This window comes from Mobula hypostoma, chromosome 5 (assembly GCF_963921235.1).
Source record: "Mobula hypostoma chromosome 5, sMobHyp1.1, whole genome shotgun sequence".
Taxonomy (NCBI): domain Eukaryota; kingdom Metazoa; phylum Chordata; class Chondrichthyes; order Myliobatiformes; family Myliobatidae; genus Mobula; species Mobula hypostoma.
In genome coordinates, this window is record NC_086101.1 from 62,781,688 (window position 1) to 62,800,523 (window position 18,836).

Genomic DNA, 18,836 nt, shown 5'->3' on the forward strand with positions numbered 1-18,836 from the left:
CCGCAGTACTCTGTTCATCCTGAAATTGTAACAAGTCTTATTCATGAGTTACCCTTACATTTGCTGATCTATGCTTAACCCAGTTTAATAAAAGTTTTGTATACAGAACATAGACAAAGTTAGCTAAGAAGCAAATCAAAACATCAGAAATCCCTCCTACCTACAGCATGTCCATATCCCTCTATCCTCCACATATCCATGTGCCTATCCAAATGTCTCCTTAAAAGCCTCCAATGCATTTGCCTCTACCACCATACCAGGCAGTGCAGTCCAGGCATCCATGACTCTCGATGAAAAATTCACCCCTCCCAGCTCCCTTGAACCTTCAAAGCATGCCCTCTGGTACAAGACACTTCAGTCCTGGGAAACACATACTGTCTGTTCACTCTATCTATGCCTATCATAATCTTATAAACCTCTATCAGATCTCCCTGCAGCCTCCGGCACTCCAGAGAAAACAATCCAAGTTTATCCAGCCTTTTGTGACAACATATGCCCTTTAAACTAGGCAGCATCCTGGTACTTCTGCACCGTCTCCAAAGCCTCAACATCTTTCCTATAGTGGGGCAACTGGAACTGTATGCAATACACCAGATGTGGCCAAACCAGAGTTTCATAACTGCTGACATTTGAACTCAATGCTTCAACTAATAAAAGCAAGCATTCCATATCCGTTCTTAACCACCTTATTGACCTGTGTAGCCACTTTCAAAGAGCTGTGCACTTGTATCCCAAGATCTTTCTGCTCAGCAACACTATTAAGGATCTTGCCAATAGAGCAATGTTTCCTTGCAAGTGCCCTACCGAGGTGTAAAACCTTACATTTATCTGGGTTAAACCCCATCTGCCATTTCTCAGCCCATGTCTGCAACTGATCTATATTGCGCTGTGTTCTTTGCCAATCTTCTAGACTATCCACAACTCCACCAATTTTAGTATCATCCTTAAATTTACTAACCCACCCAGCTCCATTTTCATCCAGGTCATCTATATACATTACAAACAGCGGAGGTCCCAGCACAGATCCCTGCTGAACTCCACTAATTACAGACCTCCAGCTTGATTAAGTCCCTACAACTACTACTTCTGTCTTCTATGTGCAAGCCAGTTCTGAATCTAAACAGCCAATTTGCCGTGGAACCCATACATCTTAATCTTTTGGATTAGGGTCCCATGGGGGACTGTCAAGCACCTTACTAATCAAGCAATTTACCAACACTGACAAGAGACTTACTGGTCTTTAGCTCCCAGGATTTTCCCTTGTTCCCTTCTTAAATAAAGGTATAACATTAACCACTCGCCAGTACTTCGGGACTTTGCCTGTGGCTAGTGAGGACACAAAGATACTGGTCAAGGGCCCAACAATCTTGTTACTTGCCTCCTTTAATAACCCATCAAGCCCTAGAGACTTATCCACTTAATTACTCATTAGGAGTCCAACACTTCCTTCTCCTTGACCTCTAAATACCTTAACATAATTATACTCTCAGCACTGATCTCCTGGTCCTCCATATCTTTTTCCTTAGTAAATACTGAAGCAAAGTACTCATTAAGTACCTCACTCACATTCTCTGTATCCAAGCAAATGTTCCCCCCGTATCCTTCAATGGTTTCACCCTCTCCCTAATATCCTCTTGCTTTTGATATATGTACGGAATGCTTTGGGATTCACCTTAATCCTACTTGCCAAGGGCTATTTATGGCCCTTCCAGGCTTTCCTAATTCCCTTATTTCATTATTTTCTTACTATTTCTCATGTCCTTCATTTGCTCCTAACTTCCAAGCTTTGCATGCTGTACCTGCCTTTTTGTTGGCTATGTGGAACAGTCTATGTTCTTAGACATGGACTGTCACAGCTACCTGGACTATACCTCTTCCCACCCTGTTACTTGTAAAAATGCCATCCCCTCCTTCTCCACCATATCTGCTCTCAGGATGAAGCTTTTCATTGTAGAACAAAGGAGATGTTCTCCTTTTTCAAAGAAAGGGGCTTCCCTTTCATCACCATCAATGCTGCCCTCAACCTCATCTCTTCCATTCCATGCATGTCTGCTCTTACCCCATCCTCCTGCCAACCTACAAAGGATATGGTTCCTCTTGTCCTCACCTACTATCCCACCAGCCACTACATCCAGCACATAATTCTCTGGAACTTCTGTCATCTCCAACAGGATTGCACCACCAAGCACATTTGTCCGATTCCCCCACTTTCTGTTTTCCACAGGAATCGCTCCCTACGCGACTCCCTTGCCCATTCATGCCTCTCCACTGATCTCCCTCCTGGCACTTATCCTTGCAAGTGAAACAAGTGCTACACCTGCCCTTACACCTCCTCCCTCACTACCATTTAGGGCCCCAAACAGTCCTTCCAGGTGAAGCGACACTTCACCTGTGAGTCTGTTGGGGTCATACATTGTGTCCAGTGCTCCCGGTGTGGCCTCCTGCATATTGATGACACCCAGCGTAGATTGAGAATCTACTTCGCCAAGCACCTATACTCCACCCCCAGAAGAAGCAGAACCTCCCCATGGCCACCCATTTTAATTCCACTTCCCATTCCCATTCCGATATGTCAATCCACGGCCTCCTCTACTGTCGCAATGCGGCCACACTCAGGTTGGAGGAACAACACCTTATATTCCGTCTGGATGGCCTCCAACTTGGTGGCATGAACATCGATTTCTCAACTTCTGGTAATGCACCCGCCTCACCTTCACCATTTCCCATCCCCTTTTCCCTCTCTCACCTTACCTCCTTGCCTGCCCATCATATTCTTCTGATGCTCCTCCACCCTTTTCTTTCTTCCATCCTTCAGTCTTCTCCTATTGGATTCCCCGTTCTCCGGCCCTGCATCTCTTTCACCAATCAACTTCCCAGCTCTTTCCTTCACCCCTCCCCCTCCCGGTTTCACCTAACACCTTGTGTTTCTCTCTCCCCTCCCCCCACCTTTTAAATCTACTCCTCATCTGTTTTTTCTCCAGTCCTGCTGAAAGGTCTCAGCCAGAAATGTCGACTGTACTCTTTTCCACAGGTACTGCCTGGCCTGCTGAGTTCCTCCAACATTTTGTGTGTGTTGCTTGGATTTCCAGTATCTGATGATTTTCCCTTGTTCATACTTTTTCATTTTCTCCTGACTAAATCCATCACCTCTCAGGATATCCAAGGTTCTCTTATCTTTCCATCCCCATCCTCCCTTCTAAAAAGAACATACTTTTCCTGTACCCTGTACAATTGATCTTTAAGCACCCTCCACATGTCTGATGTGAACCTGCCAGAGAAAAGGTGTTCGCAATGAATATTGTTTAGTTCCTGCCTCCTCCATGACCTGGATCAAGATGTTGTCGTCATGTGGAGACGTGCATGCTTCAAGGACTCCATCAGGCAATCCCATCTCAGGCCACCCATGTTGGAATGGCTCTGCATGAGATGCCGGATGAAGACTGATCCAACCCTGGTTCCTGAACGGACAGACTCACATCTGCCTCTTCTGGGCCACATTTTATCATAAATCAAGTGAACTTTTTAATATATAGGAGGAGGGAAGAGAAGATGGCGGCGCGACGCAGCGCGCTGCCGTTCCGAATGATATCGTATGCGTGAACTAGGATGCCGTGCACAATCCTGATTTGATGGAGACAACCGTGAGAAGCATGGAGGACCACCTGGAGAAACTTCTGAAATGCCCGCTTCGCTGCCGCTGCTACTGTGTTATCGATAATCACCGGAGGGAAAGGCCCCAAATCTTTGGTCTTGCCTGTTGCCGGGGCCGGGGTCAAAGCGCTCAGCAGAGGTGGTGCTCGGTGCTCGGGTTCAGAGAGTTGGTCGGAGGCTCGGAGTTTTCGGACGGACACTGAGTCGGACTGTGGTCAGATGCTTCCAGGACGCTGCATCGGCAAGTTTGCGGTGCTGGAGGTTCACCGTATACGTGAGATGATGGGACTTTCGAGAGACTTTGAGACTTTTTACCGTGCCATGGTCTGTTCTTTATCAAATTACGGTATTGCTTTGCATTGTTGTAACTATATGTTATAATTATGTGGTTTTTGTCAGTTTTTCAGTCGGTTTGTCATGTGTTTCTGTGATATCATCCTGGAGAAACATTGTATCATTTCTTAATGCATGCATTACTAAATGACAATAAAAGAGGACTGCATGTCCTCATAATCTAATCTAATCTAATATATTGGCTCGGTCATTGCCCATGATAAGAAGTTTCGCATTCACTGTGCCCAGAGTCCACTGTGTTTGAAAAGTATTCTGGACTCTACAAGCTCAGCACCCATCGGTAACTTGTCTAACAACAAACCAGCACCGAGATCACTGGAAATTCAGATCAAAATATTATCACTCAATGTCGAAGGCATGTCGATGGAGAAACTCGAATACCTCTCTTACGTTCTGACAGATAATGATATTGATGTTATTGCCCTCCAAGAAAAACCTCAAGTCCTATGTTGAACACACTGAATGGTGCTAATACTGGCACACTAACACATCCCTCAATGGAGATCTGATCAACAACCGCACTTCACTCCTCCCGGGCTGTACTACAGTTACCAGAAAAAAACTAGACAGTCGCAAATAGAACTCAACATGCCAAAACAGCACAAACACTGCACCAATAGGGTGCCCGACTTGCCACTGTGGTACCCCAACCCAGGATATCCTCCATATGCTCCAAACATGTTCTCACCAAGATCTGAGATGGCTTTACTGCTGTCCATGAATGCAGCCCTCCAGAGAGCTCAACTACAAGCTGCTCTAAAAAGCCATCTCATTGGCATTCTTGAAATACCCCTCCTGGAATCTAGCACCAGCCAGGTTTTCCCAATCTACCCGTATATTGAAGTCCCCTGTGACTATTGCAACATTGCCCTTTTGACATGCATTTTCTATCTCCCATTGTGGTTTGTAGACAATATCCCTACTACTGCTTGGGTGTCTGTGTAGAACTTCCATCGGGGTCGTTTTACCCTTGCAATTTCTTAGCTCTATCTACAATGATTCAACACCTTCTGACCCTATGTCACCTCCTTCTAATGATTTAATTTATGGAGCACATTCTGATACAACACCTTCAGTCCTGTATTCACCCTTCCGATTTTGTCAACTTTTGTGTTGCAACTCAATTTGTTGACTGCAATCTTGCCCTGTCAACAGGCTCTCCTCACTACACATTGCCTCTGTTTTAAACCAGCTACCTCATTTTCAGCACTGTCATCCAACTTTTCTACAATACCTCTTGCATTAAAATATATGCAGCTCAGGACACTAGTCACACCATGCTCAACCTTTTGGTTCCTAACTTTGTCTATAGTCTTACCAACATCTCCCTCCACAACCTAACTAACTGCTCTGGCACTCTGGTTCCTATCCCCCTGCAACTTTAGTTTAAACCCCACCGTGTAGCATTAACAAACCTTCCCACTTGGATATTAGTCTCGCTTCAGTCCAGGTGCAAGCCGTCACTTCTGTACAGGTCTTACATTCCCTGAAAGAGAGCCCAATGTTCCAAAATCTCATAGCCTCCTCCTGTACCAACACCTTAGCCACGTATTAAACTGTATAATCTCCCCGGTTCTGGCCTCACTAACATGCAGTATGGGCAGCAATCCTGAGATCATATCCCTAGAGATCCTGCCTTTTAACTTAGCACCTAACTCCCTGAGCTCCCTATGCAGAACCTCGTCACTCATCCTACCCATGTCCTTGGTACCTACATGGACCACGATTTCTGGCTGTTCACCCTCCCTCTTAAGAAAGGTAAGGACTCTATCTAAGGACTCTATCCAAGATATCCTTGACCCTGGCACCCAGGAGGCAACAATTCATTCGAAAAACTTGTTTTTACCCACAGAACCTGCTGTCCATTCCCCTAACTAAAGAATCCCCTACCACCACAATGTGCCTCTTCTTCCCACTTCCCTTCTAAGTCACAGAGACAAGACTGAGTGACAGAGACCCAACCACTGTGACTCTCCTCTTTTGGGTCATCTCCCCACAGGCAGTATCCAGAGTGATATATCTGTTGTTGAGTGGGATGGCCACAGTGGTACTCTGCATGGAGTCCTTAACCCCTTTCCCCTTACTGTCACCCAGTTTCCTGCATCCTGCACCTTGGGTGTAACTACCTCTCTATGTGTTCTATCTACCATGCCTTCATCCTCCTGAATGATCCAGAGTTAATCCAGCTCCAGCTCCAGCTCCAGCTCAGCCCAGATTGTTAGAATCTGCAGCTGGATGCACTTTTCGCAATTGTAGTTGTCAAGGACACTGGTGCTCTCCCTGTCTTCCCACATCCCGCAAGAGGATCATTTCTCTCTTCTGCCTGGCATCTCCTCCTAGCTGGGCAAATATAAAGAAGAGAAAGAAAACAAAAAAACAACTTGTGCTTTCCTTTCAGGGACAATATCACAACTGCACTCAGAGGAGACATAATGGATGGGTTAGACAATGAGTCCATTTCGGTGGAACTCAGGACCAGGAAGGGTGCAATCACACTGATGAGATTGTTCTACAGACCCCCTAATAGCTATCGGGATATTGGGGAACAGATATGAAATCAGATTAAGGAAATGAGTAAAAATAATAGGGTTGTTCTCATGGGGGATTTCAACTTCGCTAATATGAACTGGGACCTTAGTGTAAGGGGTTTAGATGAGGCAGAATTTGTTAAGTGCATCCAGGAACATTTCTTAAATCAATATGTGGATGGGCCAATGAGAAGAGGGGCTGTACTGGACCTGGTGTTGGGTAATGAGCCTGGCCAAGTGACTAAACTTTCAGTGGGTAATCAGTAAGGGAACAGTGACCACAATTCCTTAACTTCGAGAAAGCTATAAAGAAGGATAGCTATGGACTTTGTGGGGGTGCTTTAAATTAGGGTAGGGCCAATTAAGAGGGCATTAGGCAAGGACTGTTGTTTTGTATGACAGGTGTTTTTCTCTTCACACTTCTAATAGGTTTGTGTCAAGCCATTCCTCCAGCATGTGGCTGCATTGATGGTCAGCAGTAAAGCCATCTCAGATCTTATATTCCATCTGCCATTTCTTTGCCCATTCTCCTGATTTGCCTAAGTCCTTCAGTAGCCTCTGTACGTCTCAAAACTACCTGCCCCTCCACCTCTCTTCATATCATCTGCAAACTTTTCAACAAAGCCATTAATTCCATCATCCAAATCATTGACATATAATGTAAAAAGAATCGGTCCCAACACAGGCCCCTGTGGAACTCCAATAGTCATCAGCAGACATCTGGAAAAGGCTCCTTTTATTGTCACTGTTTGCTTCCTGCCAATCAGCCACTGCTTTATCCATGCTAGATTTTTTCCTATAATATCACGGGCTCGTAACTGTTAGGCAGCCTCTTGTGCAGTACTTCTTTTCAAAGGCCTTCTACCATCCAGGTACACAAAAATAACTGATTCTCCTTTGTCTATCCTGCTTGTTAATTCTTCAATGAATTCCAACAGAGTTGTCAGACAAGATTTTTCCTTGAGGAATCCATGCTGATTATTGCTTATTTTATCAGGTGCATTCAAGTACCCTGAGACATCATGCTTAATAATGGATTCCAACATCTTCCAACCACTGAAGTCATACTATTCAGCCTATAGTTTCCTTTCTTTGGCCTCTCGCCTTTCTTAAAGAGTGGAATAACATTTGCAATTTTCCAGTGTTCCAGAACCATTCCAGACCTAGTGATTCGAGAAAGATCGCTACTAATGCCTCCATGATCGCTTCAGCCACAGCGTTTAGAACTCCACTGTGTACACCATCTTAACCAGGTGACTTATCTACCTTCAAACCCTTTAGTTTCCCAAGAAATTAATCTCTAATTATGGTAACTTCACACACTTCATGTCCCCTGACACCTGGCACTTCCACCATACTGTTAGTGTTTTCCACGGTGAAGAATGATGCAAAATACTCATTCAGTTTACCTACCATTTCATTTTCTCCATTACTACCTCTTCAACATTATTTTCCAGTGCTTTGATGACTACTCTCACTTCTCTTTTACACTTTATGTATTGGAAGAAACTTTCAGTATCTTTTTTAGTATTATTGGTTAGATTACTCTTGTATTCCATCTTTACTTCTTAATGAGGTTCTAGTTGCCTTCTGTTGGTTTTTAAAAGCTTTCCAATCCTCTAACTCCCCATTAATTTTTGTTCTATTATGTGCCCTCTCTTTGGCTTTTGTGTTGGCTTTGACCTCTCTTGTTAGCCACAGTTGTGTCATATTGCCTTTAGAATACTACTTCCTTTTTAGGATGTATATATCCTGTGTCTTCTGAATTACTTCCAGAAATTCCAGCCATTGCTGCTCTGCTGTCATCCCTGCCAGTGTTTTTTTTCCAATCAATTCTGGCCAACTCCTCTCTCACACCTCTGTAATTCCCTTTACTCCAATGTAATACTGATATATCTAACTTTAGCTTCTTCTTCTCAAATTTCACAGTGATTTCTATCATATTATGATCACTTGTCCCTAAGAGCTCTTTTACCTTACGGTCTCTAATCAATTCTGGTTCATTGCACAACACACCCAATCCAGAATAGATGTGGAGAGGATGTTTCCAATGGTGGGAGAGTCTAAGATCAGAGGACACGGCCTCAGAATAGAGGGGTGCTCTTTTAGAATGAAGATGAGGAGGAATTTCTTTAGCCAGAGTGTGGTGAATCTGTTGAGTTCGTTCCACAGGCTGCTTTGGAAGCCAAGTCTTTATGTATATTTAAGGCAGAGGTTGAAAAATTTTTGGTCAGTCAGGGCATGAAGGTATATGGGGAGAAGGCAGAAGATTGGAGCTCAGAGGAAATTTGGATCAGCCATGATGAAATGGTGGAGCAGACCCGATGGACCAACTGGCCTAATTCTGCTCCTTTATCTTATAATCTTATGGTCTGTTTATTAGAGTAACTCCACTGCCCCTTTTTTCTTTTCCTTTATCTTTTCCAAACTTTTGAAAACCTGATACAATAATTACCCATTCCTGCCCCTCTCTTAATAAAGTTTCAGTAACGGTCAGAAAATTGTAGATCCATGTCCTGATCCATGCTCCAAGTTCATCACCTTTACCCATTAAACTCCTAACATTAAAATATACACACTTCAAACTGTCGGACCCATTACACCTGTTATTTTGATTTTTCCTTTCAGTACTTTTCCTGACATCTACCTTCTGGTCCAATCCTTCCTTTTCTGATCTGGGACTCCAGTTCCTAGCCCTGTGCAAAACTAGTGTAAACTCTCCTGAATAGCTTCCTCCCAGCCAGGATATTGGTCCCCCTCCAGATCAGGTGCAACCCATCCTTCTCTTATAGGTCACCTCTTCCCCAGAAAAGGTTCCCATGATCCAAGAACTTGAAACCCTGTCCCCATGCACTCTCCACAGCCACTTGTTCATACATACTATCACACCATTCCTACCTGCAGTAGTTCATCGCAGGGAGTAATCCGGAGACTACAACTTTTGATTTGAAAACTTATGCCTCTTTCCTGCAATCTGTAAATCATCTGCATTTTGACAAATTGAGCATCCACTATCATCATTACACTGTATTTAACAGCTGTGCTTTAAGCTCTGGAATTTTCTTAAGAAGCTTCTTCACCCAGTGATCTCCCTTCTTTTATTTAGATACATTTTATAACCTACATCTTTGGACAATTTTTTGGTTATCAACTCCAATATTTTCTTCTTTTTGTCCATTTTCTTTAATGACACTCTGCCAAATCACCATAGGCATTTTGCTCTGTTCAGGGTGTCTTATTAGTGCAGTTATTGTTTTTTCCAAGCGTAATGTTTCTATTATTTAATGGATTCCCCCTTAATAGCCACTTACCCCTTGCAATTCTCAAGAGGTTCTTATTTACTTTATTTTCCCTGCATGATCATGTGATGAAAAGAGGTAATATTTTGATTTTTGAGGTGGAACGTATATGTTTTTTTTTAGAATGTTAAAATGCTAATTGTTACAAAAAGATACTAAAAGATAAATATGATAAAGTTTGCCTTGCATTTTGTGCAAAGCTACTTATGGTGAATCAGCAACCCAATACTACACCCAAATTTCCCTTTCTCATTGTCAGTGCTAGCTAACTTGGAGGAGTGTGAGAAATGATCATTTATCTGCCACCATGGAAGGCAAATTCATCTCTAATTTTAAAATGCATTGTTGGGAAACCATATAATGATATCTAAATTATGGAACAGAAGAAATAACATGTCAATATAGCAAAGTGAAAAATACATATATGGATTATTTACACAATGATTGGTACATTTTGACAATATCCCCAAGCATTTAAAGTTGCAGAGAATCCCTTCAATCTTGATGAAGCCTTCATGCCTGTAGGTATTCAGGTGTTTGCTTTAAATATATGTTTATCTGTTCACTCTGCTGAGAAGGCAATTCATTCCTGTGTGCTAGAACAAATGTCCCTGAGGTCAGCTCAGAAAAGAATGAAAATTGAGGTGTGCTAGTGTTCCTGCAATTTTTCAGTTGCTTGAGCAAAGAATTATTTTTTTATTTCTTATCACTCACGATGTACGCAGTGATGCCATATGCTTCAGCTACTCTCTGCTTATGGAACAAGAAATTGTTCAGCCATCTATTTGCTTGACAGTTCTCATTAACACTTGACAATTTAAATATAGAGTACATTTAGATTGCTTGTTCCAGTTTATGAGAGGTAACCCATTTTGGATGATGAACCATAACAACTTTTCAACAAAGAACAAATGGTGGAAACGAATTGCCTCTTCCCATTTATCTCTTATTTATAAATAAGAACTACAATACTTGCAGTGTTTTTTTGCCATATACACTTTCTCATGCATGCAGGTCATCTTCTCATTAATATTGCTCAACGTGAGTTATATTTGTCTGCATTTCCATAGATGAACTGCTGCCCAACAGATGCAACTTCATTAGAAGGCCATGAGAACAATAGAAAAACGATGTGTTGAAATTCATGAACATTCACATTTTACACACACACCCTTGAAGTGCTCCAGTGTTGACCATCATTGGGGAGGAGATATTATCGCCAATCCACACAGATTTTGGTCCTCCGGTTACTAAGTGAACAATCCAATTGTACAGGGAGTTACAATGGCTGAGGTTCTGTAACTTATCGATCAGGATTGTGGGAACGATGGCGTCAAATGCTTCCTTCTTACGTAAATGTCTACATTTTCCAAAAAACTTTGCAGCAACCAAAGTTCGTACTTCCAGGTGAGGCAACACTTCACCTGTGAATCTGCTGGGGCCATCTATTGTGTCTGGTGCTCGCAATGTGGTCTCCTCTACATAGGTGAGATCCGTCATACATTGGGGGACCACTTCATTGAGCACCTCTGCTCCATCTGACAAAAGTGGAACTTCCCGGTAGCCAAACAATTTAGTTCTGATTCTGATTCCCATTCTGACATATCTGTCCATGGCCTCCTCTTGTTCCAGGTTGAGGCCGCCCGCAGGGTGGAGCAGCAACACCTTCTATTCCATCTGGGTAGCCTCAAATCTAAGGTGATCAAATCCTTTAGCCATGAGGTTGGTCATGGCTAAAATGAACTCTGGTCTGAACAAGGACCTGAACCCTCTGTAATTTGCCTATCACCACAATAGGTCTACGGCAGGCGCAATTTCAATGGCATTTCACACAGCCTTAGATCACCTGGACAATGCAAACACTTAGGTCAGGATGCTGTTCGTTGACTATCGCTCAGCATTTAACACCATCATCCCCACAATCCTGATCTATAAGTTACAGAACCTCAGCCATCGTAACTTCCTCTACAATTGGATTGTTCACTTCCTAACCAGAGGACCAAAATCTGTGTGGATTGGTGATAATATCTCCTCCCCAATGACGGTCAACACTGGCACACTTCAGGTGTGTTTGCTTAGCCCCCTGATCTACTCACCCTATACCCATGACTGTGTGGCTATGTATAACTCAAATACCATCTATAAGTTTGCTGGTGATGTAACCATTGTTGGTAGAATCTCAGCTGGAGATGAGGGGGTGCACAAGAGTGAGATATGACAACTAGTTGAGTGGTGTCGCTGCACAGACTTTGCCTCAGCGTCAGTAAGATGAAAGAGCTGACTGTGGACTTCAGGAAGGCGAGGGAAAACAAACCAATCCTCATCAAGGGATTGAAAGTGGAGAAAATGAGAAATTTCAAGTTCCTTGGTGTCAAGATCTTTGAGGATCTCACCTGGTCCCAACATATCAATACAGCTATAAAGAAGGCAAGACGGTAGCTATATTTCATGAGGAATTTGAGGTGATTTGGTTTGTCAACTAAAACACTCGACTACTTCTATACATGTACCATGGAGAGCATTCTGACAGACTGCATCACATTCTGGTATGCGGGGGTGGGGAGGGATACTGCATTGTACCAAAAGAAGTTTCAGAGTGTCATAAAATTAGTCAGCTCCAGCTTGGGTACTAGCCTCCGTAGTGCCCAAGTCATCTTCAACAAGTAGTGCCTCAGAACGGATACGCCCATTATTAAGAATCCCTGTCACCCAGGACGTGCTCTCTTCTCGTTCAAGAAGGAGGTACAGAAGTTTGAAGGCATACACTCAGTGATTCAGGAACAGCTTCTTTCCCTCTGCCATCCAATTCCTAAATAGATATTGAACCCATGAACACTATCTTACTTTTTAAATTTATATTATTTTTCTTTTTGCACTACTTTAATCAATTTGATATACATATACTGTATATACTTACAGTAATTTATTTACTTACTCTTTCTATATTATCATGTATGGTATTGAACTGCTGCTGCTAAGCTAACAAATCTCACAACACATGGCAGTGATCATAAACTTAATTCCCATTCTGATTCTGATGGCGTGAATATCAATTTCTACTTCTGATAACTGTTTTTTTTCTTCACTCCCCTCTTTTTCTATTCCCCACTCTGGCCTTTGGGTTCCTTCCTCCTTCCCTTTCTCCTGTGGACAACTCTCCTCTCCTATTAGGTTCCTTCCTCTCCAGCCATCCACCTGGCTTCACCTATCTCCTTCTAGCTACCCTCCTTCTCCTCCAACCCCACTATTTTATACTGTTGTCCTCCCCCTTCCTTTCACGTACTGAAAAAGTGTCTCTGCCCAAAACATCATCTGCTATTCATTTTCTTAGATAGTGCCTGACCTGCTGAATTCTTCCAGCATTTTGTGTGTTGCTTTGCATTTCGAACATTTGCAAACATCTCGTGTTTAAAGTTAGTATCCTTCACCTTTTCTCACTAGCTTCCACTGTTGTACCAATAATATATATGCGACTGCTTATAACAGGTTCTACTGTCTGAAAATACGGAACATGCTAAGATCTGTATCCCAGGAAATGTAATAACAGTCAATGTATGCATGAAAAGATCAGATCTCAGTATTGGTGCACTACTGTTACCAAATCTACAATGTTTGATTGTAAGTTCTCTGTAACTTTTCTCATGCATTTCAAGGATGGTTAGAGTAGAACTGGCTCTTCTACTATCGCTAAACAATGTCAGCCTGTTAGTTATTCATTTTGCAAGGATATCAGGTAATATATAATGAAGTTATTTAATCAGATCTTGTCCACAATGCCAAATTATACATAAATTGACATTTGCTATTGTCTGTGGAAATGTCCACATTACAGAAGTAGAGAATTAAAAGATAAAAAAAGAAAAAAAAAAGCATAATGTGAATCAACTCCCATAAAAATAGATTCTGTTGGGAGTAAATGAGAAAATTTCTATAAATGGATTATTTCAAAACAATCTCCCTTGTATTTTCAAGTTGGAGCTTCAAAAGCAAGCAATTGAAACAGTCTTTGTGAATCATCCCGTGTATCTTCCAGTAAGATGGCAGCATGGTGGGTTTGCAGTGGCCACTATGGGCCAACCAAAGGTATTGTTGTCTTTTTTAAAAGTATTCTTTACGATTGCAGGACCCTGTTAGACATTAAGAACTTAAAGTACTGCAGATCTACCAAATCAGTGAGTTGCTAATTGGTGGTGAAACTGAAGGAGTTGGACTTGGTGCAGATCATGCTGCTGCCTGCGTCAGAGACTTGTCAGAGTGGGTGCACAAAAGAGGTGTGCAGTCAACAGTGAATGATTGTCTTGGTCACTTTTCTTGTGATTTCAAGACCTGGTTGGACATGAATGTGGAATACTGCAAGTCTGATTCACTGGTTTATTGGCGAACAGCGGAGGAGGAGCTGCGTAGCCTTGGTTGTAGCAAGGACTAGGACTAGGCCTCAATCTGTAGTGCCGGGGGAGGCATCAGAGTCGGGCACTCCATTGGAGTGCCAGAGGTGGTGTGGTGCAGAGCAACGTCAATGTTGGAGTCAGTGTTGCCTCCCAGCGTTCACTCAGCAGAAAACATGCTGTATTGTGTTTGACTGCAGACTGCTGCAGCATTCATGGACTCAGGAACTTGGACTATTTTTTTGTGTAACTGTATTTTGCTGCTATCTTGTATGTGCTATATGTGCCTTGTGCTGTGTATGACTGTCAGTACATTGTTTTGCACTTTGGTCCCAGAGTAACACTGTTATATTTGGCTGTATTCATGGCTATCATGTTTGGTTGAATAACAAAGTTGAACTTGAACTTGATTTGTATCATGATGAATAGCTGCTAGTGCTTTACAAGCAGCTATCAACTCATTGATTGTCAATACTTTGTGCTGTACATCCAAAATATGTTTTAAAGACCCAGCTCTGACTTAAATATGTAAAACCATGGTCATATATTATTATTATTGTAGAAGTAGATTTTTTTCTCAGACCCAGATAGTAAAACCCAAGTATAGGCATTGCCAAGCACACTTATTTCTTAATTGCTAGAAACTTTCACACTGTTCTAGTGATGTGTAGTATTGTGGCTTTCTGGAAATTTACATAAACATTGCTGTGTTGTCCTAATTGTTTAATGCTACTGTGTGGTGCCATTGGAATGATACTGATTGTAGATTTTACTATAGAGACAATATATATCCTGTTCATGTTCCATAGTCTTTTAACTTCCTCTTTTAATACAGCAAATTTCTGGGTTTTTCACTTACTGTTTTCTGTATGTTATGTGTGTTTGGAATGGCTATATCTATTAAGTAAGTTGTTCTTGCTTGTTTATCCTGTAATATTATATCCAAATGGTTATTATAGATTGACCTATCCGTAATAGTAGATCAGCCAAAATGTAATTTGTTGGACTTTGACTCTAAAACTGGATCAGCCCTGTATATATAGTAAGGTATGGTGTATTTTATGAGTTTGTGTTTTAAAGCAAGATTTTGATGAATGATGTTTGCAACTTGATTGTGCCTTTGTAAGTAATCAAATTAATTTAAACTACTGCAGGATCCTGTAATGTGGTGGATTGTTCTGCATTTCTCTTGGCATTTATCGTCTTGAATTTGTTGGCCTTTTACGATGTATTTTTGATTTTTTTTGTGTTAACCAACTGGTCCTGTATTGCCACAAGGAACCCCTTTGTTTCTTGGAAGAGGTCTCCTAGTTGGAGCCAAGCACTCGATGCTTCCTTGTCAACATCTGGTCTTCTCAGATCATGGGGATGTCTGCCATGGAGGGTTATGCTCTTCCATTAGTTAACTTGTTCTTCTATGATAATCTTTTTGGGTGTGTTTTCGTTTAAGTTTAGTGGTGTGTACTTCTTACCAGATATGTATATGCTCACATAGAATGCCAAATTCTGTTTTTTTTATTACTGTTTCCTGTTTATTATTATCATTATTATCTTTATTTTTTCTCAGCTCAAACTGGTAAAACCTGAGATTATAATTAGGTGTACACAACCATTGCTGTGTACACCTAATTATAATGCCAGTGTACAGTGACTTTGGGATGACATCAATTGTAAATATTACTGTTGGAACAATTATTATTATTTTTATTATTATTATTATTTTTATTATGAATTTAGTACTCCAAATAGTATTAATGGAATAAATTTCAGTGGTAAACTGCAATATGTTGACACTGCTATGAAAATAAAGATTGAGCCTACTTTAATAAGATTCAATGCGATTCAATAGGCTAATTCCAAGAATGTAGGAGTTGTCTTATAAGGAGTGTCTGAGCCAGTTAAGCCTGTTCTCATTGGTGGAAATGACAGGAAAACTTAATGAAGCATATCTCTGTTGATGGAAACTAGAAATCATGGGTACAAATTCAGAATAATTGTCAGAATTTAAAATAAAGATAATATATTTTTTCTCTCTTGCAGATCATAAATCCTTAAATAATTCAACCCCAGAGAGTTATGAAGACTGAATAACTGAATTTTTTCAAAGTGGCGATAAAAAAATAGCTTTTTTTTGTGGAATCAAGGTTTCTGGACAACAGGCAGGCAACTGGAGCAATGGACAAGCTCAGAGCAGCCATGGTCTTACTATATGATGGAGCAAACTCGTGGACATAAGGCTTATACCTGTTCCTATTTCTATATTTTATAAAATCATAAATAGCAACATGAATGCTACAGTAATTTGGCATGTTTATTAGTATCTATAGATCTCTATGTTAAGTGCAAGGAGTTAGGAGATAAATTGAAACGTAGGACCACAAACTCAATAGTCTCAGGATTCCTACATGTGCAAGTCAGAACAGGGATACAGGACAGTTACGATGAATATGTGGCTTTAGCAATGGTGTAGGAGGAAGCATTTCAGATTCCAGGGACCAGAACCATTTACTGGAACTGGTTCTAGAGCAAATGGGACTAGTACAACGCAGATGGTCTATACCTGGGTAGGACCGGGATCAAAGTTCTAGGGGGATTGTTTCCATGTGGGCTATTGGGGAGCTTTTAAACTAATATGGCAGTGGGATAGGAATCCATGCAGAAAGACGAAGGGAACTAATGTAGAGACCAATGCAAAACTGAAGAAAGAGAAAAGTCAAAAACAATGGATACAAAGATTTTGAGATTTGAAAAGGCCAATGAGTGTAAGGATACTTTATCTAACCGTGTGTCTGCAGTATTTGAGGCAAGATCAGAGAATTTGAGGCAAAATGAGTACAAAGGGGTATGATTCAGTGACCATTACAGAAACTTGGTTGCAAGGTGGAGATGATTCCGCTACTGGTTTCCTTGCCTTCGGCTAATGCCTTTCCTGCTCTGGAAGTCATTTCCGTCGATTAAAATTCAGAATTCAAATGTATAAAGATGTTAAAGACACATTGATATTTATAATAGAAGGGTGATAAGGAAATTGGAAAAACTCCAGAGCCAAGCTAAAACAGTGATCTACTCCATCTAGTGCTGCCAAGAGAGTCCCCAAATAAATCTGAATCTGAGTTACCAGGCATAGACTAGGAACAAGGGCCATATACACAAAATGCTGGAGTAACTCAGCAGACAAGGCAACATCTATGGAAAAGAATAGCAAACAGTTGACTTTTCGGGCCGAGACCTTTCATCAGGACTGGAAAAAAAAGAGAGAAGTCAGAGTAAGAAGGTGGGGGAGGGTAGGAAATAAATACAAGTTAGGTGACCTTAGCCATATTGTACTGTCTCAGTACTTTTAATTTGCAGTTATTTTGTAAATAACACTATTCCTTGCATTTCTGGTCAGATGCTAACTGCATTTCATTTGTACCTGTGAAAATAAATTTGAATCTCATCTAATCTAATCTAATAGGTGAAACCTGGAAAGGGAGAGGGATAAAATAAAGAGCTGGGAAGTTGATTGGTGAAAGAGATACAGGGCAGAAGAAGGGAGAATCTGATAGGTAAGGACGACAGAAGGCCATGAAAGAAAGGGAAGGGGCAGGAGCACCTGAGGGAGGTAATGGGCAGGTAAAGAGTTAAAGTGAGGGAGGGAAAGGGAATGGGGAATGGTGGGGGGAGGAGGTCATTACCAGAAGGTAGAGAAATTGATGTTCATGCCAGCAGGATGGAGGCTACCCAGACTGAATATAAGGTGTTGCTCCTCCAGCCCGAGTGTAGCCTCATCATGGCAGTAGAGGAGGCCATGGACTGACATGTTGAATGGGAATAGGAAGTAGAATTAAAATGCGTAACCACTGAGAGTCCCGCTTTTACTGGCGGCCGGAGCGTAAGTGCTCGTTGAAGTGGTCTCCCGACCTACACTGGGACTCACCAATATACGCACAAGAGGCTGTGCCAGGAGCACAAGATGCAGTATTTAACACTGACAGACTCACAGATGAAATGTTGCCTCATCTGGAAGGACTGTTTGGGGCCCTGAATGGTAGTATAGGGGCAAGTGTGGCGTTTGTTCCTCTTGCAAGAATAAGTGCCAGGAGGGAGTCAGTGGAGAGGGACAAATGGACAAGGGAGTCATGTAAATAGTGGTCCCTGTGGAAAGCAGAATGTGTGGGGGAGGGAAGTACGTGCTTGATGGTGGGATCCCATTGGAGATGGCGGAGGTTACGGAAGTTACAAAGGCAATATGTTGGGACAGTTGAGGAACACAGGAAGAATTTCAAAGAGATTTTTCATAGTGCTTAATATTCCAGCTAAAAGCAAAGACAGACAGTAAAGGTGGGGAGATCTAGCCTTGGATAACTAAGGAAATAAGGAAGGCATCAAACAAATAAAACGATGGCTCATACATATACAAAGTTTCCAAGAGTAAAAGAAACCAGAAGACTGGGAATTCTTTAAAAATCAACAAAAAACACTGAACATGCAATAAGGGATGCGAACATAGTTTGGAAAAGTATACTAGCACAAATCATATAACTAGATTGAAAGGACGTTTTTTATAATTATATAAAGCAGAAAATGGTGGCTGAAGTGAATTTAGGTACCATGGAAGATGAGAAAGGGGAATTAAT